Raw genomic sequence first — 22,855 nt, 5'->3', positions numbered from 1 at the left:
TCTTATAAATGCAATAGAACTTCGTCTTCGTCTTCGTCTTCTTGTCTTCGTCTTCGTTTTCTTTTCGGTGAAGGAGGATTACCACGACCGTCGTGTGCGTAGGGATGACGGAAACCAGCACTGTCTCTGCTTAATAGGTAAGGGTACAAACTAAGAGAATTTGATCATGGTCCACAATGACCGAGACATGCTGATTCCCACTAGAAAGTGCTGGTAAACTCATCACCGTACTTTAAGAGTGCAGAATTAGTTTGATCAAAATTTTTCCGTTTAAAATATAAGCAGGGTTCAATAAATAATTTCCCTATATGCTCTCACATGATGTTTACCTGTTTCTTTTTTTTCGCCAGATCCATATGCGGTGAGGGTTGAACAGCTAAAGAAACCCCTTGTTTCATTAAATTTTGCATGTTTTTAAAAGAGAGAGGGGTTTGCCCAGCCGCGTCCCCCTTTTTGTATAGAATAAGGTAACGTCTGTGTTTTGTGGAACCTGTGTTGTAAATTTTGAGAGTACAGATTGCGGCCCTCGGTTTTTCTTGGGTGATTTCGTTTCGTTTCATCCTTAGTTTTTTATGTTTATTTACAAAGGGGAAACAAGACGTAAAATAATTTAAATTAAGAACACTGAATATGGATAAGTGGAAAACTATTAGTGAGTATATCAGTGAAATTTAATTGAAAAAGTTAAAAGCGAAATGCACAAGGTACAGAATTTTTAAACGTAGATGGCTTCAGTTACAGCCTTGCTACCAATATATGAACAGCTTACTGGCCGGAAGTACACTCTGTGAGACCCACGTAGTGATGTTGCTAATTAAAAGGTACGTAAGGGTTTTCCCGTAATGAGAGCCCTTTATAGATGCAACGTCCAAATGACGGTCCCCTTTTGAAGCGGTAAAAAGGACCAAGGGCCAGGGATAGGGGGGGCCCCTGTCATTCTATAATACGAAAGACAACCCAAATCTTCCTTGCAAGCCCTCGAGTAAGATAGGATTATCTGTGGATTAGGGGTTTGTAGGTAGTCCATTGATTATGAATGAAAGAACACACCTAGCTTTTCACAAAAAAGGCAATGTTCAGGATAGGTACAACCTTCTCTCCTGGAGGTCCGTCGCCATGTCACCGTAAGATCCACGGGGGGCACACATACACACGTTCGTCTTAACACTCGTCTATTCCGTGGAAATTTGAGCCTCTTATGTAGCAGGGGTTTTGACATGAACTTTGTAAAAAAACATTAAGAAATACTATCATCAGTACAGTAACTTATTAAAAAGGATATAAAACAAAACTCATTATAAAAATCGCAAATGGGGCAATGAAAGTAATAAAACATAAAAAAAAAACACAAATATGTAAAATTAAGGAGCTGATGAACACATTAAAATCGAAAAAAAGTAACAAAGTCATGAACTATAAAAAATGGATATTCAAAATACGAGCAAAGAAAGAAAATCCCTTTGCCAGTGCCCTCAAAATGAAATAAAAGGTGCCAAAATAGAATTAAAAAGGTTTCAGTTAAAAAGAAAACAACATGCGTATAAATTAAAAGAATTGTAACTTAACACAAGATGCAATAAAAAAAAGGGAGAGGCAGGGCGAACAGGCTAGTTCAAAAAATGCGCAGCTTTCTAAATGCCCGACAGCAAAATGTAAACAAAACTTTTAAATAAAAAACAGACGATTTAATTTTCATACTATTGAAAATCGTTGCAATTTACAAAAATGCATGGCAGAGAAAAAAAAAATAGGTAAGGGTAGGGCGGAGTGTCAGGCGACCCATCTGCCGTGGCTCCTCCAGGATCATCAGACTCTCCGAGGCCGGATAAAAGGCCAGGATTAGGAAAAAGGGAGCCATAGGGTCGTAGGAATAAAGGGTAAAGATCTAGAGTAGGGAAAAAGGCGGAAACAGGAGAAAGTGCTAGACAAAAACATATATAGGAAGTTAGACGATGAGGGGGAGTTCTATAGAGTACAGACATAGCCAAGGACCAGGAGGTTCAGAGGAAAGCACGTAACAGCAAGATTAAGGGATACAAAGTAAAGGAGTAAGAATACGGAAGATGGACTTAAAGAAGGCAAAAGTAAGACAAGACAGAACTAGGCTAAGGCAAAGGGAATTAGGCTAGGTAAAGAACGTTTGCAAGACAGAGAGAAGCAAAGAGGGGGAATATAAAAGAGAAGGAGAGAGAGAGGATGGAAATATGGTAAGAGAAAGAGAGGGAAGGAGGAAGAGGAGAGAGGGAAAAAGGAGTGGTAAAGAGGGAAAGAGGATCAGAAAGAGAGGAATGGAGAGGGGAAGGAAAAAAAAACGTGGGGGAGTAAGGGAGGGGAGAGGAGGGAGGCTTGGAAGCCTCACAGTACATTGCATTGCCCGATGTTAAAAGCAAGTCCTTTAACCACAGGAAGTATTTTGTAATATGTTGGCTTATGATGGGCGCAGTCAGACTGGAAAACATTCCCGTGCCGGGAAAACGAACCCGGGCCTCGCGGGTGAGAGCCGCGTATCCTAGCCACTAGACCACACGGGAGATGTTTTAAAGTATGAGAATCCTTTGATTATTTTTTGTCATGAATGTGTACAGAAATCTTTTAAATTTTTTTCGCAGATTTTGGTGCAACTTTCCCAATCATTATATTATGTGGTCCTCATTCACAAAAAAAGTTATAATGTCCAGAACGTGTGGGATAGAAAATAAGTCGAATATCAGGTTTGATTACCTTTCGTCCCTTGTTGATAGAAAAAACTTTCCCACATTTATGTACATCCTGTTTCAGACGTAATTATGGCTTAGGATTAAAGAACACCCAAAGTCATCGCAAGAACACCCCTATTTCGCCCAGCAATATGAAGAGAATGCTCTGCTTTACTAGCAAAGAGTAAATTGGACTTATGGAAGACCTTTTGTTCTAGCACGCAGGGAGAAACTTCATTTCTGCAAAAGAGAAACGCAAGGTGTGTTACTAATTATTTTCACCTGTTAACCGTTAATTATATTTGTATTGAAAATGATCAATGTCTATATATATTTTCTTATGTGTCATTTTATTTCATCTTCTAATCTCTTCCAGATATGATAGACAAAATATCTACAAAACTGCGAGAAGTGGCTACATGACTTGTTGTATGTGGGAATGGATCTTCCTGCCAAAATATTGGGGAGATTTAATTCGGAAGCAATATATCGAATTGTTAGACAGTACGTAGCTATCTCTGCCCCTCCGAGGAAACGATCGTATCCAGCAGGATAACTACCCAATGAAGACGTCGAAGGCAGTTGGTAGGTGGTTTTGTGCCCCAAACCACCCGGAGATCCTAAACCTAGCCAAAGAAGGCATGCGACTTGAACCAGATAAAAAAAAGAGCTAATTTAGTATGGGAAACTGCCAGTGACTTAACCTCTTAACAGTTAATAGGACATGCAGAGAGGGAAATGGAAGCATTTCGAATGAAACCGAATTGTAAATAAGCATGTCCCCTCTGTCCGGAAAGATGCGGGGAGAAAATAATGGGGGTTGGGAGAAAGTTTCAAGTAAAGTGAATTGTTCCCCGTTTGTATGCTTTCCCAATATTGCTTCTTTTTTGGCATATTTGTGTTTTTTCTTTAAAAATGAAAAAGGCAACTGATTATCAATAAATCAGCCTCCAAAGCAATAAAGTATTTCAGTAAATGCATGTCATTTTGCGCTGAACGTGGTGAAATGATTTTAAATATAAAACCAAAAAAATTTTTAACCTGCAGTAGAACGCTAATAATAGTCAAACGAAAAAGACTTAGGGGACATTGAAAATGGTTATTTCTAATTCCGCATTACACACACGCAATGATGAAACCTTTTATATTCGCGTATATTTACTGCTCCACGTCTAAGATGTGTGTGAAAATTCATCAGTATATATTCAAAGAAGTCATGGGATTCTCAGAATTAGACCCTAACGCTCAATTTTGAAAAAAGAGAATTCTAGGGCTCTCAGAAAGACGAGATTGGGAAAGTATAAAAATTTTGTGTAATATATTAATGTAAGAAAAAAAAAAATTTCCCCTATTAAGCCTCAAATTACAGTGAATTCAAGGTCCCGAAAAAAAACCCGCCTTACCTGTGCCCCGCGAACACGCAAGAGGAATATAAAGGTACACTGCATACCTGGTGTCATGCTAAGCCTAAGTATTTGATGAACTATTCAGGCAACCTGAAAAAACCCTTTCCCCTGCCGGGAATCGAACCCGGGCCTCGCGGGGGTGAGAGCCGCGTATCCTAGCCACTAGACCACACGGGAGTTTTTAATTTAAAAAGGCTTCGATTAGTTTCATTTTTAATGTAGAGCAACCTTTAATTTCTATCGCAGATTTGGGCATCCTCCCGCCTTTATATGTGCTCTTCATTTACAAAGATGCATATAATGTCTATGAGAGTGTGTGGAATATAAGTCGAATATCAGTTGTAGAAAAGTTATGAATGAGAATGAACATCTTTCACAATACAAGACAAATTTTGGGGATACCTAAAACTATTTTGTAAACATGGCAAGGCTCAACCAAAAATTTACTCGAATATATGCAGGGGAAGGGGAAGATGAACTAGGGTGGGAAGCAATGCAATTACATCAATTGATCTGAATCATAAGACTATAGAATCTTCTACACATAAGCTTTTTCATGTGGTAGGTAGAGAGATGCGAGTTACTTTTTTACTATATTCAGTATATGGGGGAACATATGCTTATTAATTAAGTAGTAGAGAGTCAATTTTAGTTATAAAATATATTTGCATTTAATTCATGGGGTTCAGAATATTATATTATTGTACAAGTTAATTCTTAGAATACTAACATCTCAAGACACTGAAAAAATATTTATATATTTAGATAAAATGAACTTTTTATCTGACATTATCAGAAGTAAATATATTAATTTTCTCAAAGCAATAATTTCTGGGAATTGTCTACTCACAAAGGTTTTATGAGCACAAGAAATAGTTAATTTCCAGTCGCCTTTTTTTTCTTTAGCTCCTGTAGTCCTATTTTTGAGCCTGCATATTCAGCTATTGTTTGAAAGCAATAAAAAGCAAAGTATATCCTTTTTTGTTATCTTTTATTGGCTAAAAATGTGTGAATCTACAACCTATCCCACTGAATGAATCATCTTACCCCATGCACAAGGCAATTTAAATAATACAAAAGATAAGAAGCAAGGAATTCTCAATATCATCTTCAATCGGCATCTAAGACACTGTCCCATTTTGCTTAATCTTAGATAAACCGCAATGAAAACTTTATGAACATGTTACATCAGGAATGTTTTTGGAAAAGTGAAAGAGGTCACTTATTTGGAGCGTTTTAACTAATAATATGGATTCACCGGAGATAAAAAGAATAATACCATTGCAAAAACGCCCCAATTTCCCCAATAAAAATTGGAAGACGAAGCATTATCTTTCGGGCAAAGTAGGTTATGAACTCATTGTTTCCCAATTGCATCTATGGTTCTGAGTGTTGGGGTTGAAGTAGATAGCAAGAAAAAGATCAATAGTTTTGAAATGTGGTGTTACAGACGATACTGCAATTAGCTGGACAGAGAAAAAGACAATGGATGAAGTGCTGAGAAAATAAAATTTGTAAAGACTGACTGTTGGACATCTTGACAAGAGGAAATTAAAGTTTATTGGTCATGTAATGAGAAGTAAAAGTTTTAAAAAATTCCAGACAGGGATGTTTATAGGAAACAGAGGAAGAGGAACCGAAGACAAGACTGAGCGACAATATCAAGATATCGCGGGCTGTCGATGGTACAAGTGGAGAGAAAAGTGTAAGATCGAGTTTAGTGGCGAAGGATGGTGGAAAAAGGTCCACGGCCTCAAAACAGAGCATTTCCGTTATTGATGATGATGATTTCGTGTGCAGCAAGGAACTAAATATTCAAGAGCAACTTCATGACCTTTAAGTAGAACATTTAATTTTCCAATGTAAATTGTTTGGTTTTTCATAAGAAATAAATTGTGGGTGTATGTCTTAATAGATAGAAGATAGATATCCCCCCCCTTTTTCAGGATCTGTTTTAGCTTCTTCAGGCTCGTTAACATCTGAGAAAAAAGCCGTATCTCTGACTATCGGAAACCAAGGGAAACTCTCAACTCTGGTGGTGAAAAGATTGCTTGGAAGTTTAGCCTAAGAGTGCTCTTGAAGTCTGCGATGCAGGGAGTTTAGTGAAGGTGATCTTATAAAAATGGGCCCGCAACGCCTAGAGAAACAACAGAACCATCATTAGCAAAAAGATTTCCTGCCTAATACAGGCTTCCATGGGAAATTTCGGGCCATAGATGGAAACAATTCCCCTACCAGGATCGGGCAAAACGATCTGATTATAAATTAGGAAACCTTTTTTCAAAAATATCTTGCAAGGGGTTTGTGACTCGGGACGTAAGATTCACTGTTGGTATATTGTGGGTTTGGCCTGGTTCAGCATATGATGCCAGAGTATTTAAAAAATAGTCCCATTATAGCTATTTTGGATGATGGGGACATACAAATATTTACATTCGTCAGGGACTCAGCTACCCGCTATCAAAGTACAAATGTGCCGTTATCGTGATGTCGTCATCTACACGCAGGCATATAACAAAAACCATTTTTTGCAAGAGTAGTAATAAAAGGGCATATTGGTCTCTTAAATGTAAATTTCGGAGGATAAAATCTAGACATGTGAATACTAAAAAAGTTTTTTTGATATTCACTGCTTGCTGGGATAATTTCATATTTTGAATGAGAAACTTTATTTAGATGAGTAGTAGAAGAAGCAGAAATGATGATGGGAGAATGATTCTGTGCAAAAAAAGAAGAAGAGAGAATAATGAAGCTGAATAAAGACAAAATTTTATAGCACATGTTGCATAATAATTTTTCGTTCAATTGCGAAGGTATGACATCTTGTACTTAGTGACAAGGGAGGCTGAGCAACAACAATATATACAAATATTAGTGTTCATGCAAGAAGAATTTGTTTTGACTTAAATAAGATTTTTCATGTGCAAGTGTTATAATGGTCTTCTGTTTCGTTATATAGCTATTAACATTATTGGCCACTGTGTTATCACAGCTAGTTACGAGGACTTTGCTCTCGTTTTTTACATAACATCCTATGATCAGTTAATATGCTATAAATACAATAGTCATACAGTTACAGTGTCATGCATTCGTTGCATAAAAGTTATATACAAAATCCACACTGAAAATATTCCTGTTTGTGTCGTAAATATAACGGTCGTTGTCGGGCCAACCCCGGACCGTAGGTCACACGAAGAATATACTATCGCGCAGCAGCCGTTCGTGAATTGGCGTTTCGTTGTCACGAAGTGCCAACGGAACGCAGGCTGAGAAAGAGCTTTGTTCCAACACGGACGGAAGCTCCGTGCTGGAGGAGAGATAAACCAAGGTGTGTTCTTTTTTTAACGTAGTTAGTCGAGCGCGTGTCACAGATGATCTAATTGTGTTTATGTGTGAGCTCTGGAGGAGTACGGGTAGGGTCCCAGTCCTTTCACGGAGAGTGCCGGTGGTACCTTTTAGGTAATATTTCTTATTTACGGTGGGACAGCACTTGACTTGGGTGGCTTGGCCACCAGTGGTAGGTAGGCAAAGGTGAAGTTCTTGCCAAGGGAACAACGCGCCGGTCGGTGACTCGAACCCTCGAATTCAGATTGCCGTCGTGACAGTCTGAGTCCGACGCTCTAACCATTCGGCCCCCGCGGCCTTGGTGCTCATGGGCTTCCATGTTTTTTTTTCTTAGCAATTTCGAGCGGTGGTTTTGCCATTGCCTTCCCCCCAGTGTTTTTATCGAGTCACCATCTCTATTTACCCGGCACTGACTTAGCTGGCTTGGCCCTCCAGTGGGCTAGGCAGGGAATCGAGGTGAAGTTCCTTGCCTAAGGGAAACAACGCGGCGGTCGGTGACTCGAACCCTCGAACTCAGATTGCCGTCGTGACAGTCCCGAGTCCGACGCTCCAACCATTCGGCGACCGCGGCCACAATATATATATTTTACAATATATATATTATATATATTATATATATATATATATATATATACATACACATATATATATATATATGGGGCCGCGGTGGCCGAATGGCTAGAGCGTCGGACTCAAGACTGTCACGACGGCAATCTTCTTTTAACGGTAGGTTCATGTCTGAGCCGCCGTGGTCACAGCATGATAATTGTAGTTTTCATGTTGTGATGCTCTTGGAGTGAGTACGTGGTAGGGTCCCCAGTTCCTTTCCACGGAGAGTGCCGGTGGTACCTTTTAGGTAATCATTCTCTCTATTTTTTTTCACCTCTAACCTGTTAATGTATATGATATATGGAAAAGGTCAATGTTTATATAGACTTCCGTATGCGTCCATATATTTCATATTCTAACAACGTCTCATTCTGTATTTTCCCAGATATGGTAGAAGTGGCCACGTGACTTGTAATATGTGGGGATGGATTTTCCTGCCAAAAAGTAGGGGAGATTCAATTCGGAGAAATATATCGAATTGTTAGAAGTGTTTCTCCCGTCAGTACTCCCAGTCACGGCGACTGGGACTGTTGAGTAAAGTTTGTGTCGTGCTTCTTGCGTGTAATTGGACACGCGCATTTTTTATCATCGTAAATATGAAGTTTGGCTCGCATTTCCGAAAAGTCGAATTTCTTTGCATTCATAATATCCTTTGGTCATTTACTGACATAAGTCAAATTGAGGCCACTCTATTTCAGACCCCCGGCATTTAATGGGTAAAGTTATAAGAGAAATGAACAAGATGTAGAATGATTTTTAAACGAGTAAAATGGCTCCATAGTCGTAGGACTACCAACGTGCTACCAAGCCCCGCCTGTCTGTAAGGCATACTCTGCAAGGCCCAATAGAGGAACATTGCATATCCTGGTGTTATGTTAAGTCATTTTACCCCTTAAGTATTCTGTAATATCTTGGCTTTTGATGAACGCATTCAGACGACTGAAAAGTTTCCCGTGCCGGGAATCGAACCCGGGCCTCGCGGGTGAGAGCCGCGTATCCTAGCCACTAGACCACACGGGAGTTCAATTACAGTTATACTTTTGATTCTTTTTGATCATGTATGTGTACAGCAATCTTCCATTTTCATACTAGGTTTGGTGCAACGTTTCTCAATCATTATATTAAGTACTCTTCATTCACAAAAAAAAATAACATAATATCTAGATGAGCGTGTGAGATACAAGTAAATCGAATGTCAGGTTTGATTACCTTTCGTCCCTAGCAGATAGATACTTTCCCCTATTTATGCATGATCCTGTTTCAGACGTAAATTATAGCTTCAGGATAAATGGATACCTACGTCACCTCCAATTCGCCCAGCAGTATGGGAAGAATAATCTGGATCACGGAGGAAACGTAATCTGAATGTGGAGAATGTGGAGAATGACCTGGATCACGGAGGAAACGTAATCTGTATGTAGAGAATGTGGAGAATGACCTGAATCACGGAGGAAACTAATGTGGACTGGTGTAAGACCTTTTGTTCCATCATTATGGGAAGCTCCATCGCTAGAGGAGAGATAATACAAGGTGTGTAAATATTTGTACTAATCTTTTTCACCTCTAACCTGTTAATGTGTCATATCTGGAAAAGATCATAGTCTACATAGATTTCCGTATGTGTCCTTATTTTTCATATCCTTATATCTCATTCTATATTCCCCAGATATGATAGATATGATATGTCTGGGGAAAGATGAAAGAAGTTCACGGCAGGAAATAGAACATGCAAAAAGGAAATGGGAAATAATTCGGGTGAAACTTGAACTTGTAAATAAGCATGTTGCCTCTATCCCGGAAAAAAAAATTGTTAGGGTTTATAGAAAATAACGGGGATTAGACGAGGTTTTCATAAATGTGAATTGTTCTGGATTGTATGAGTTTCCCCAATATTTGCCTCCCTTTTCTACATATTACTGGCAACTGATTAGCTATCAGCTAATCAGTTCATACAAGGCAAGAACGTATTGCAGTAATCAAACACATATATTTATCAATGAACGTGGCTCAAATTATTCTAATATAAAGCTAAAAAGTCTTAAGCTGCAATACTAGCTATAATAATAGTCAAACGGAAATGACACGGACGCATAGAAAACGGTCTTCTCTAATTCCGTAACACGCACATGCAATAATGAAACCTTGTATATTCACGTATCTCTGCTGTTTCACGTCAAAGTTGTGTGTGAGAATTCATCAGTATATATTCAAATAAGTCGTGAGATTTTCAATAAACATAACGCTCAATAGGGGAAAATTTGAGAATTCCAGGGTTCCCAGACAGACGATGTTGGGTGAGTATACCAAGTTTGTGTAATATATTAATAATAAAAAAAAACTTTCACTGTTACGTCTCAAGTTGCAATGACTGCAAAAAAGGAAACCAAGATCCTGAAAAAGCTGGATATGATTGAAATGTATAATAAATCAACACTCATCTGTAACTAAGGTACCTATAAGAAAATACGAGAAAAAAATAAAAGTGTCTTAGGGGATGAGGTGAACCTTAAGTTATAATCAATTTTTAGGACTGCTTCTTGTGCTTAGTAATTATCATGACTCATATTCAAATGACACATGATTCAAACTAAAATCTGAAGTCACACATACATATATATCTAGGATTTTTATCATCAAAGGTTGCATTACTTATTATTTTGTTTTAAGTTGACCTTAATTTACTACAGATCATCTTGCAATGATTATTATCATGAAACTTTCTATTGTTTGTTTGTGAACAAGGTCTAAATATTGGAAAAGCACTTTAAAAATACCTGGCAAATGTTTCGCCTCTCAAACTTGTAGATCCTATCTCGGGTATCAAGTGACTTCAAAATCACAAAAATGTTGTAAATTACGCATACAGAATTAAATTTGCTTTGTTCCTCCTACTCAAATGTTTGTTGCAGAAGGTCGGTGTTTCTTGACGGGAGAAATACAGATCATTACACACCACGGTGACTTTCTCGCTCGCATCTTGTCTACAAGTTATACCTGCAAAGTCATGCAATTTGATCATAATGACTAATTTATGTTCAGATATCGGAGGAAAGCGTGGTATACCTGTGCTCCTCCAAGATATAGACTCGTTTTTCCCTTCTGAACAGCCACCATCGCCTGCTGTTCACTTCAACTGTTCAACTGGCAAGGCCCTGTCAAGGCAAAACAGCCTTACCAAACTTCTTGGAGAAAGCAGATGTTTCGAGCAGGTTTAGCAAACCGTTTAAACTGTACGAATGCTAGAAAATAGCTTACTGCATTAGAGATACGTGGCAGAGGTGCTTCAGGCTAGTATGGAAATGTTTGTCATGAATGTTGGCTGGTTGTGTCATCGATATTAAAAATAAATAAATAAAATAAATGCTTTCACAAGGAATTTTCTTGAAGCACATGGCATCTTTGCGAGATTAAGAGACGATCCTTTTATGTTCATAAGACAAAAAGAATGCGCTTGAGTTATTAAAACCAATATATATGCCTATAAATATTCATTATATGACATATATAAATTAATATGTACATATATACAAATATATAAATATATATACATATATATGTACATATATAAGTAGATGTGAATATATATATTACTTATATATACATATATATATACATACATACATATATATATATACAAATACTTATATATACACATACATACGCGCGCCTGTTCACGCGCACATGTTTATAACTTCATTTCACATTTTATTAGAGTTTACATTCCTTCTCGTAGAATCTATTTGCTATCTTATGAGTGCAACCGTTTTTGACACACGTATGTGTCAATTTAAACCCATCGAACACGAAAATATTGTAAAATGTGTTTTTTTTTTTTCTCTATGCATTTTTTCAAAATAGGTATTTGTGTACCATGTCATAATTTACTCGCCATATGTAAACAGTTGCAAAATAATCGTATGAAGGCCCGTTCTGAAACCACAACACACACACACACACACACACACACACACACACACACACACACACACACACACACACACACACACACACACACACACACACACATATATGAATATGCAAATGTGTATCTACATGTAAGTCACGAAAGGTAATCAAAGCTGATATTCGACTTGCTTGTATCCCACATACTCTCCTTGAAAATTTTTTTGTGACTGAGGAGCACATATTGTAATGATTGAGGAAGTTGCACGAAAATCTACTTTTTTTGTACATACAGATGAGAAAAGTAATCAAGAGCATGTATACTATAACTCCCGTGTGGTCTAGTGGCTAGGATACGCGGCTCTCACCCGCGAGGCCGGGTTCGATTCCGGCACGGGAAGATTTCCGACGCATAGAGCAACTGCCAGCACATTTGCAATATGGTTACATACCTATGCATTTAGGAGTAGAATGACCTAGCGCAGCATTAGGTAATGTAGTGTATTCTTATTTTGCAACATAACTACAATACAGACCTTTTAGTACATGATGTTATTGATAATACTAACCGACTGCCGAACGGGCGAGTTGGCAAAGAAACGGGCAGCAAAAAAGGCGTGTTATTACAACGCTACCTACTCGTCGCGGTTCTTTACATGAAATGTTTAGAGATCTTTTATGTATATTTCACTTGTAATTTTAACTGTTTAATTGTATTCATATGTGGCAATAATTATGCTCATTAATAGGCACTCTGTTAATCATTATAACTCCCTTAGTTATGCTTTCCACTGCTTTTTATCCAAAAGTCTTAATTTAAATTATTCATGACTTATTCATCCATTTTCATTATATTTGTGATGTTTGAATGCCTGTTCTTCTTGCCATTTAAGAATCGGGTCGTCGGACGTGTCCCTCAGACTGGCGACCCAAAACATCAAGGGGGAGGAGCTGGCTGTGCTGGGTGCCACCGCTGCCGCAACCCGTTCGATTGCGATGATGTGAGCCTTGACTTCGGATTAGGATTCTGTAACTTATTTACTAACCATGCCGACGTCTGTACCTCAGTTAAAATTCAAATCTTCTACTTGCCTTACAGTTCTGATTCATACACTCATGATATGCAAGTAATCACAGATTGCTAACTCAAATCAACGTCTACATCGTGGTTCTTGCATCGTATTCTTGTTATCTGAGGTAATAGTGGTAATTCCGGTCCTCAGGTCAAGGAGAAAGCAAGGATCTGCCACACAGTAATAAGTTAAGGCAAAATTACGTCTGAAAAGAGAGAGAATTAGAGTATCCGGTTGCAAATCTCAGGAAAATACAAGGCGAGGGACCGCGACCTCCTAAAAAGAACTTCAAAAAGAAAACCTAAGAACGAAATAATAAATAAACAAATCTGAAATCTGAAGAAAAAAAACTTAGACCACCGTAACTTATAATGAAACATTTATAGCTAAGTAAATATAACAGAAAAATAAAGAAAATTACTACCTTATAAACAAGAGCTACATACCCTACATAGAAAAAAAATATATCGCAGTTTCAAAATGTAGTTCCACGGGCTATTCGGGAACAGTTTGTCGTGCGGGCGATGTAAGTCTCGCTTATGAACCCCACGTTGATCAGATATATCCCTGTGGGTCTGTTGCAAGTACAATAGACTTGCATTGTTTTCGGTGAAGGGAGATTATACTCCCTACGTCCACCAACACTGTCGTGTATGTAGGGATGACCATATTGCCGAAATCAGCATCGTCTCGGCTTATTAGGTAAAGGTACCAGCTGAATAAAATGCAATATTTGGTCCACAATGACCAAGACAGCGATTCCCACTAGAAGAGTTCTGTAAATTCACTGTGTAATTTAACGGTGAAGAATTGGCATATCATAAATTTCCGATTGAATATAAGCAGGGTTCAAAAAATTATGTTCCCGACATGCTCTCATGTGATGTTGAACTTGTTTCTCTTTCTTCACCATATGCATATGCAATGAGGTAGTTAAGGGAACCTTCGTTGCATTCATTTGCATTTTAACGGAGTCCCACCAGCGTCCACCATTGCAATAGGATGAATTTGAAATATGTGAAGTCCTGTATAGAATTAGGCAGCTTCGTGTAGAACAGCTCGTGGTACCTTGGACTCTCTCGCAATGATGCAAAAAAAAGTGCACATATATCACCCGTTGCGTTACATTACGGTACCTACCATTCTTTTAACGTGATCTTTTCTACTGGGGAGATCTAGTGCAAGGCTAGTGGAATTACACCTTTTAGTGGGAATTGGTATGCCTTGGTAGTTGTTGCCACGCGTTTTCTTCAGCTTGTACTTTTACCTAATGGTGAAACAGACAAGTAAAAGTTCTCATTGTTAATTTTATTACTCTGGTCCACTACAGCTCCTTCAGACTGACTGAGATGTCGAATTTAAGTACAGACTTTTTCGTAGTGTTAGCGACTACCTGACAGTTGAGACACATTGCAACAGCCACGGGCAAACGGTCTTGTAAAAAAGACAAACCGTGTTATAAAGGCTGCCATTGCAACATTAGTGGAAAGCCAGACTCTAAACTGGAATCGTTATACACCACAGGTCCGTTTTGCAATAAACCACAGAACTATCAGAGACCAGCCCCTGTAATTGTTGATAGGGCAACTAGGTCGTTTTACGGTTGGTTTGAGCAAGTTGCGTGAGGCTTTGTTACAAGAGAAGCAGCACAAGAAGTATCCTGCAAGGTCTGGTAGGCATCGTTACCTGAGGATACCCTGTTACAGGCTGGAACCCTGGTCCACTGACCGTACTTAAGGGCCCCGTGTTCCCTCGTTTTCAGAACTCAAACTGCCACGCGGACCAGCTGCGACCATTTAGGCTTGAGGAGGAGCTGACTTTTCCAGTCTTATCACCCGTACCATGATCCTACAACGAGGGCCCGTGGTTACTGACGACGTGGATGCGCGATGTTGCTTCCGGCGTTACGTCCATTCCAGACAGAGCCAGTCGTGGTAGACGTAGGGGGTACAGGATAATACTCCTTCACCGAAAAAAAAATGGGATTTATTGCGTATATAAGAAACCCACGGGTATACGCGGCTCATGAGCGAGATTATCGACGTCCCCCACCACCATCTGCCCCATCTGCCCAGATCTACCAAGGCATCGCGGGAGCACCCCTTCGGTAAATTTTCTTTGTATTTTTTTTTTTTTTTTTTTTTTTTTTGGTAATTGGAATATGTTTATTTTTTTAACTCAATTATATAATTTGTTTGTGGGTATAAGTAGCTTTTATTTTTAACATACTTTTAGTTTCTCTATTTAAATGATATATTAAAGTCTTTTAATTCATTATAAGGTACAGCATTTAAGTATAGTTTTTAAAAATTTTATTTCCTTAGCTTAAGGTTTTACTTTTAGGTCGCTTAATTTTAAATTTCTATTTAAAAAGTTTCTCTAGTTTTTTGTTGTAGATGTAGGTTCAGTTTTTTTCACTACGGCTTGTGTAATTTTAAATTTCTTTTTCTTCGCTTTTCTTTTGAAGCTCCATTTAGGTGGTCGCTGTCCTTCGCCTTGTATAACCGTGCACTCGCCTGCTGTCCATGTAAAGGTTCGATATACCCAAACCTCTCTGTTTTTTCCAGGAGTGATTTTTTTGGCAGTTTTTTCGGATCCCTTGACAGAGTCCCCCAGCACAGCCAAGCAGCCTCAACCGTCAGAGGTCGGCACACGCCCAGTGATCCGGGACTTGGCATAAGGAGGCCTTCCGACTTGGCCCCCCACTTTCGGAGGGCTCTCGCTCGGGCGTGTCAGCCGCTCGATGGGCGAGGGAGGAGTTGCGTGGACGTGAAGGAGCCCATAATTAGTTACGAGATTAAGACCAGGCGAAACCATTCCTTAAGACCAGGCGAGTCCGCTTACAGCCCCAGCTCGGCCAACCCGCGGGCGTGCTTGGCAACCATCTTGTGCTGCCCTCTTCATCCCTGGAATCTTTCTTTTTCTGTCTTTTTACCTTTAATTTTTGAAAGTTATTACGGACTAAATTTGCTTATTTCTTTTACTCATTAACTGAAATATCTACTCTTTTAAATATCAATTATTTCATTTAAACATTTTGCAGACAAGACAAAGGAATAAAAAGTATATTTTTCCCGCCAAATCTCTCATTTGGTCGTTTTGTCTGTGCATTAATATTGCGGATCGCAGAGCGCCGGACCCCGCTAGACGTCTCCTTAGTGTTTGAAAGTTCTACGGGCCGAAGGGATATTTTCATTGTCTATTAGAGGCCAGATAGGATGTGATATCTGTGTTGTAAATTTTGGGAATATACAGTTTACGGACCTCAGGTTTTTCTTGGGGTTTTCGTTTCGTTTTATCCTGGGTTTCTTTTATTAGGTTATTTTTTTTTATTTACAAGGGAAAAGAAAAGGGCATTTAAAAAGAAACGTAAAAGTGGAATAACTCATATTTTAAAATTTAAAGTGTAGTAATTACCTCTGGACAGGGGGGGTCCCCCGCAAGTTTCCCGGGGCCTTTTCCCCCTGACGCTACAAATCTGTATGGGAATTTTACGGAGAGAGGAGAGGGGTTTTTTTTTCGGGTGACAGACCATTTGGTTTTTTAGCTGGCTGATGGTGTTTTTCGTGCGTGGCGGGTTCCCTTTGTTTTTTCAAGTAAGTGTATGGTGTGTTATTTGGAATTGGTAGGTTCAAAAGATTTGCGCGGAATAAATGTATATTAGGGACTTTTTTCATTTCCCTTTTTTAGTCACCCTTTGATGTCTTTTATTGTTTTTTTTTATTGTGACTGGGATCATTAAAACCCACCGAGAGTCACCAAAAAATCCCAAAAACCCCACATGTGCATTACCTGTAGTGGATAACACGCTACAAAAAATCTCTAACTCTACTGATTTTTTACCCATACATTAAAACTATGAATAGCGAAGGGCAACATAAATGAAATTTAAAGGGGTTGAAGTGAAATGTACAAGATGTTTTTTTTAAACATGAAAAAGGGCTTCAAGTCGAGGATATGCACAAAAACACGCTTGAACCAACCACATAAAAGCCCGCCTGCCGGAAGTCATACTTGCAAGCCCCACTAGTCAGTTGCCAAAATAGAGGTATATTGCTTACCTGATATTAAGTCATTTTTCCCCAAAAAAATTCTGTAATTTTTGCTTTGATGGAGTAAATAGACGGTGTGAAAACCTTCCCCTGCCCGGGGAACGAACCCCGGGCCTCGCGGGTGAGAGCCGGTATCCTAGCCACTGACACACGGAGTTACCCTTTTAAAAACCTTTGATTACTTTTTGTCATTTATATGTCACCAAACTTTAAATTTTTTTTTACCATTTGGTGCATTCTTCAATCATTTTATTTTGTGCTCATCATTTACAAAGATCATTTTATGTCTTGGGCATTTTTTTTTATGTGGGGTAGTAGTAAGTGGAATACAACTTTGATACCTTTTGTCCTTTGCAATAAAAACCTTTCCCCCATTTATATCTTCCTTTTTAGACGCAAATTATGGCTTCAGGATAAATTAATCTCACCACCAAGGGCCCCCCAATGCGCCCACGAATCTGGATTATTGGGAAAGAAATTGGGCTGATGTAAAACCTTCACACACGCGAAACTCCATCGTAGAGGAGAGATAACACAAAGGTGTGTAAATATTAATCTAACTCTATCTATCTAACTCTATCTTGTTAGGTAGATATATAGAAAAAAAAAAAATGTTATATAGATTAATTTCCCGTAGGGTTTTTTTTTCGTATTCAAAAAACCTCTCTTTACTTTTCCGGGTATGATAGAAAAAATACCGGGAAAAACTGCAGAAGGGTCACGGCTTGCAATTGGGGGGAGATCTTCCTGCGAACCGCCAAAATTGACGAAGTTTCAGTTCGGAGAAATATAAAACGTTTTTTTTATTCCTTTATTGCCACTACGTTTTAGTCAGGAAGTTCGTAATGGAGGAACGTAGATATTTTCTCTTAAATGACAAAAGTTTTTTTCCGGCGAAAAGAAGTGTCATTTCTTTAATTCGATAGCTGCTAAATAACCCCACCATCATTTTTTTGTATTTTGAAAAAAAAATGGCCCAAAAAAAATTCTATTTTTTTTTTTTATTAATTTTTTTTCCCATACTTAAACTTTCCCTTTATTTTTCCCCAAATTAGGGAAATCGTTTAATTTTACTTTTTGATTTTAATTGTAGGTACCTTAGTTGCGGATAAAAATTTTTCCTGTACTTTTAAATATATATTTTTTAAAACCGGTATTTTTGGAAACCCAAGAGACACAACAATTTTTTCCCATATCGCGAGTGACTTGATGATTTTTTTTTTTTTTTTTTTAAAGCGCGAGTGCCCATCAGGAAATGGTTAAAGGAGAGAATGTGCCAGTTTTATCATAATGTGTACGGTTTATTTTTTTTTTCAAATTATTTTTTGTGATATGAGGAGTTTGTTTTTTTTTTTCCAAAATAAAAATTTTTCACTGATTTTATGGGGAATTAAAAATTTGGGTTTTATTTACCATTGATAAGATTCGTTACACTATTCTTGTCAGATTTTTTAAGTTGATGTTTTTCATACTAATGGTACATTACATTAGGATGTATTCTTAGGGTTTACCTTTTTCTGAAAAGCACACCAAACTGCCCCCCACCTTAAATTTTTAGTCAAGTAGAAAGACTCAAAAACGAAACCTTTAAATTTCGGGGAAATATTAGTTATACTGTAAGTACCATTGCCGCAACAGTAGTTTTTTTTTTTTCAGTTGTATATTTGCAGGGTCCTTCCCGCCCCCGCAATTCCGGGAAAAACCCTAAAATTTCCCAGCGTTTTTATTTACAGGTGTGGAAAACTTGAAAAGGAATCAAAAAAAAAAAAACTGGAAAAGCCATAAGTTTAAATGTTAAGGTTTTAAGCTCCTGAAGACCTAAAAACCTTTTTTTCATTCAAGGAAAAATAAACAACAAAAAACTGTTGGTTCAGAGGTTCACGTAGAGCAGGTGTTTTGAAAGCACTCTTGATTACAAAATGAAAAATGGTTATTTTTTTTGATTATAAATGATAAAGTGTATTAAAAGATACCTTTGTGACAAATATTTTGCATAATTTCATAAAACAAAAAATTTTGCCTTATAGTTTTATTTTTATTTTTGTATTCAGGTTCGTATATGTGACCAGGAAAATTCATTTCTTACTTTTTTGCATAGTTAAGGTTTGAGACTTCAGATGTTACAGGATTAGAAATTTAATAATATATTTTCAGAACTGCAAATGAAAATTTACAGTAAGAAAATTTTTTGGCTGTCTCTATTTTCACTGTTATCATTTATATCTTTTTCAAAGTTTAGTGTTTGAAGACAAATATATGAGATTTTATGGAAAAAGTATTGTTTAAAAGTAAAAATAAATTTTGAAAAAATGTTCTCAAAGCTGGTATCATCCTTTCACCTTATTTGTAAACTCTTAAAAAGTGTTTTTTTTATACATATATACTTGAAGATAATTTGGACCGGGAAAAAAGTCCTTGAATTTAGATTCAAAAAAGGGGAGGGACCCTGTTTTGGGATATCAAAAAACTAGTGCCTTTTAAAAAATAATATTTACTTCATTTGATTTTCCCAAAAGATTTTACCTTTAAAACCAGTCCACTCCAACTACCGTCCCAAATTTTTTTTTATTTGTGAGGGTGGAAACGAGTGTGTAGATATACCTCCCCCCTATTTTACATTGTTTGGGGCCCGATACAGTTAAGTTTTTGCAGCAGTGAGATGTTATGCAGGACTGGGAATTAGGCCACAATGTGAAGGCCCTCAGGAATCTACCTTCGGAAACTTTATTGAGCTCAAATAAGGATAAAAAAAAGGAAAAAAAAAATATTTAACTTTATAAATAAAAATTAAAAAAATCCAAAAAAGAGAACACAAATTACTACCCAAATCTTTTTTGGATCCAAAATCAGTATTTTCTTTCACTTTACATGAAATTCTAGTTTTTTTCTTTTTCTTCTTCTTCTTCTGACGGTTTATTAAAAACCCGTTTTACAGTTTCAATTTCTCACTCCTTCACGGCAGTATATTTCCCTTGACCACGCTCGAGATTTCCCCCAAGGTGACTTATGGTGAATGGTCGGGTATTTTTCAACTTTACCTTCAAATTATGTCAGGGGGATTTAGTGGGGGAACTTTCCCGCTTTACTCAATTTTTTTTGAAAAAATTATTACAACTCATATAGTGAATAAAATGGGGCGGGCTCTCAGGAGAAGTGTACTTTAAATTTCCGTGTTAAAAAAACATATATCGTTGTAAGTTTTTATGTGTTTTAAGCTTAATTTATGTAGTTTAAAAAAATGCTGTAGTGTAAAGGTCAAGGAATTTTTTCAGGCAGGTTAAAAAACCCATTTGAACTTTTAAAATTTTTAAAAGAACTCAGCTCTTATACTTGAGTCAGGTTTTTGTGAATTTAAAAAAAAAGAAAGAAAAACTTGGTGGACTGTTAAGGCCTTTTCTTGTATTTATTTTCAATACAATAGCTTTTACTTGTTTATAAGTAATGAGGGTTTTTAAAAAACCGTATTTGGAGGATCATTTTTTTGTCAGGGAAAAACAAATCTTATTGTACGAGACTGAGATCTAAATTAATTTTTTTAGTCATCCAAAAACTGCTACGGACCGCATGTCATTTTTCTTTTTTTCTCCCATTTTGGGGAAATTTTCAAGAAAATTTTTAAAAGACGGTTTATAGACAAAAGCATTTTACAATCCCTTTGGGATATCCGGTTTTGGTTGTATTTTTTCCCGGGGTTAAATACTTTTTTTTAATGACCTAATAAAAAAAATAATATAAACTGGCATTGATAAAATCTATTTAGGGTAATGTGGTCTGTGGGTTGTTTCGTTTTTTTTAAATAAATGAAGGAAAAATAGCAAGTAAAATATATAGATAAAAGTTAACGAAAAACCCTGGGAAAAAAAAAGTAATTCAGTAAAAGAAAAAGGATTTTTAAAAATCCTAAAGAGAAGAAATGCAACCCCTTTTGTTTATGCAAAGAGACGAGACTTGGTTTAGAGTCAAAAAAAAAAAGGATCACGATTCAAACCTTTGGGGGAAATTTAATAAAACTCCCGTTTTGGGGCTTTGGGTAGGATCGGGCCCCCCACCGCGAGGCCCGGGTTCGTTCCCCGGAGGGAACTTTTGAGCAACCTACCGTAGAATCACGTGCATGCCCACTTTTACGAACAGAAAAAAAGGAAACCCTGTGCAAACCCCTGGGGGAGAACTTGTAGATTTGCAAAAAAAACAAAAAATTTAAAAGTAACATAAAATGTTACTATTAAATTTTGCTTTTTTATATGTTTAAGGGCGGTGGCCCGAAGGGGTTAGAGCGTCGAACTCAACACTGTCACAACGGCAATCTGAGTTTGAGGGTTTTAGCACCCGGGCCGCGCGTTGTTTTTCCTTTTGGGCAAGGACTTTACCTCGATTCCTACCCAGCCCCCGGGGGGCCAAGCCCCCAAGTCAGTGCTGGTCCAAGCCCGGATAAATTAGAGAGAATGATTTTCCTAAAAGGTAACCACCGGCACCTCCCTGGGAAAGGAACTGGGGGGGCCCACACTACTCCTCCAAGAGAACCCAACATGAAAATACAATTTAAAATCATGCGGGGACCACGGCGGCTCAGACATGAACCTAAGTTAAAGAAGAAGAAGTATTTAACATGACGGGTTATATTTTTTGGGGATTAATGTGTGTGTGTGTGTGGTGGTGTGTACATATCAAATATATACATAAAAAAAAGTATTATCATGTAAATAATAAATATACAGATAAAAAAAAAATATATATAACATATATATATTATATTATATTATATATATAAATATATATATATTGTATATTTAAAAATTATATATATATATATATAATGTTATATTTTATTTCAGGACTTTATAATTAAATTTTTTATAGATGTAAAATGCATATAGTCACCCCGATATTATGCAGATAGATATAGAAAAAGTAGCTACGGGTTTTTTTAGCCCAAGTTTCAACACTTCTGGGTTTCAAGCTAAAAACTTAGGCTACATTTTCCTCACGTCTAAACAATTTTTCTTATCTATTAACCGTTTTACCTGAAACGTATTGAATGGTACCAGATGAGTGCAGGGTGCACTATGCATTAAAATTGGGAGGGTTTATAATGGTTTTTGGGCCTGCGTAAATGAGTTCATGGGAAAACTCATAGCCACGGATTTTTGTGAAATCAAGGCGAAATCCCCGAGTGTTTTCCTGTGACTGAACACACAACAAATACGGGGGAAATACTGAAATTCGGAAACAAAAGATTATCGCGCAAAAAAAAAAGGATTGCAATAATCTATCACATGTGGTCATATAGGTGAAAACCGGCTTTTGGTTTCCCGTCTGACGTATATTAAAGTGACGTTTAATTTTTGAAACTGTTTTTTTTACCCGGGTGTCGTTCAGTTTTTAAAAATTACGACCAAATTCTAAAACCCTCTTATCTGAAACATAAAAATTGAAAGGAACACGATTACATGATTTCTTGCTCGAAAAGAGTGTTTTGCAGAAGTTAAAAATCATGATAGCGTCATGTTTTGGCCATAACTTTAAGAAATCATCGTACGTTCATGAGGGATGGCCCTTTTTAGCGTAATTATAGCGCCCACAAAAAAGGGCATTCACGATTTCGAAATCTCCATTATTTTTAATCCGGGTTTTTGCTAAGATTGGCAACAAATGTCTGAAAAAAAAAGCAATACGGTTCTTCTACTTTTTTAAATATGATTTTTTTTTGTAGCCCTGAGAGCCTGGGGAATCCCCAAACCCGTTTTTCTTTACTAATTGTTCCCCCCCCTTTT

The 22,855-nt window shown here is 37.4% G+C and overlaps 3 non-coding genes across 3 annotated transcripts; all 3 read right to left on the bottom strand.

Moving 5' to 3' along the window:
• Positions 1-2,458: 2,458 nt before the first annotated feature.
• On the bottom strand, positions 2,459-2,531 carry Trnae-cuc. The gene has a single exon. It is a non-coding gene; the product is annotated as a tRNA-Glu (tRNA).
• Positions 2,532-4,205: 1,674 nt separating this feature from the next.
• On the bottom strand, positions 4,206-4,279 carry Trnae-cuc. Its single transcript has one exon. It is a non-coding gene; the product is annotated as a tRNA-Glu (tRNA).
• Positions 4,280-9,004: 4,725 nt separating this feature from the next.
• On the bottom strand, positions 9,005-9,076 carry Trnae-cuc. Its single transcript has one exon. It is a non-coding gene; the product is annotated as a tRNA-Glu (tRNA).
• Positions 9,077-22,855: the final 13,779 nt, after the last annotated feature.

The sequence above is a fragment of the Penaeus monodon genome, chromosome 6 (assembly GCF_015228065.2).
Source record: "Penaeus monodon isolate SGIC_2016 chromosome 6, NSTDA_Pmon_1, whole genome shotgun sequence".
Taxonomy (NCBI): Eukaryota; Metazoa; Arthropoda; class Malacostraca; order Decapoda; family Penaeidae; genus Penaeus; species Penaeus monodon.
This window is presented reverse-complemented; position numbering and strand designations above follow the sequence as displayed.